Source organism: Ipomoea triloba, chromosome 15, assembly GCF_003576645.1.
Source record: "Ipomoea triloba cultivar NCNSP0323 chromosome 15, ASM357664v1".
NCBI classification, from domain to species: Eukaryota; Viridiplantae; Streptophyta; class Magnoliopsida; order Solanales; family Convolvulaceae; genus Ipomoea; species Ipomoea triloba.
In genome coordinates this window covers 16,101,079-16,102,667 of record NC_044930.1, presented here as the reverse complement: position 1 = coordinate 16,102,667, position 1,589 = coordinate 16,101,079, and positions in this window count along the sequence as shown.

Genomic DNA, 1,589 nt, shown 5'->3' with positions numbered 1-1,589 from the left:
AAAATGTTTTTATGGAGAGCTCTGAATGATATTCTCCGGGTTACCACAAATTTGATTTTAAAGAGAGTGGAGGTGGAGCCTGCATGCCCAATGTGTGCTAATGATCATGAAAATATAATGCATGCTCTTGTTTTGTGTGACTTCTCCCAATTAATTTGGCATGAGTCACACTTACCCATCACTAATTTTGGAGCCACAAACTTTCATGTGCGGTATACAAATATTCTGTCAACTCTAACAAATGATCAATTACGCATGGCAGTAGCTCTCTTATACCATATTTGGAGGGGCCGAAACAATGCAGTTTGGAATGGTTTCCTCCCAACACCAAAGAAAGTTGTGACGGCGGCTGTATCTACTCTCCAGGCATGGCAAGCGGCAAACGGCGGTGGCCAACCCTCCCCAATCCACCCATCTACGACAATCCCGACAGCGACCAGCGGCTCACCACAGCAGCTCACAGCCGGTGTTCCAGATCGGCAAAAGTGTTTTTTCGACGCAGGTTTCAACCCGACGTCTCTAAAGGCAACTTTCGGTGCGGTCCTTTTATCACCATCTGGGAATTTCGTGGCTGCCTGTGCCGGCCCTCTTCTCGACTGCTTTTCTCCACTTATGGCTGAGACTATCGCATGCAAAGAGGTGATGTCATGGCTTAAAGATAGGGGGTATCCGCTGTTGATGTTCACACCGACTGCACCCAACTGTGTAGCGGTTTAAATTCAAGACTATCTCCCTTCTAATCCTATGCAGGTTTATTCATGGATGAATGCAGGAAGTTAGCCTCAGTATTTACTTATTGTCATTTTTGTTTTGTTCCGAGGACTCAAAATGTGATTGCTCATTCTTGAGCTTCTGCCGCCGTTTCACAGGCTAGCACGTTGTACTGGGACTCAGTCCCACCCGACTCTATTATTTCTCTTCTATAATATTTGAAACCTCTCGGGGTTGTTTTCAAAAAAAATTAAAAACTTTTAAATAACACCTATATTGATACTTTTATTTTAATGTATTAAATTAACATACAATATTAAATATAAAATTGGTTCATTTTCAAAATATTGTAAATTGATTTTTTTTTACCATTTATGGCAATATATAATTAAAATTAACATTGACTTACATAATTAAATTATATTAGAATTGAAATATTTTATTTATTTAATATTTTATATAGAATTGAAATTTACATGTTATTATTTTAAGTCTATTAAAGTAATTAAAATTAAATTCTTTTATATAGAATTGGAATCTGTTATTTAATTAAATATTTTAATATTATAAATGTTTTTAATTTTATTTTAAAAATAATAAAATTAAAATAATTTCATCCGTCTCAAGTTTAGTTATATATCTTTTTTTAATTCTATAGTTAAATTACGTACGACAAGTGAAATAATTCTTTTTCAAATTTTTCATGCGCATAAAAGTAAATTTTAGTGCAAAATAAAATAAAATAAATCAAATGCAATCTCATTGTTATTTGTAATTCTATTTTCCCATCATTATATATATATATATATATATATATATATATATATATATATATATATATATATATATATATATATATATATATATATATATATATA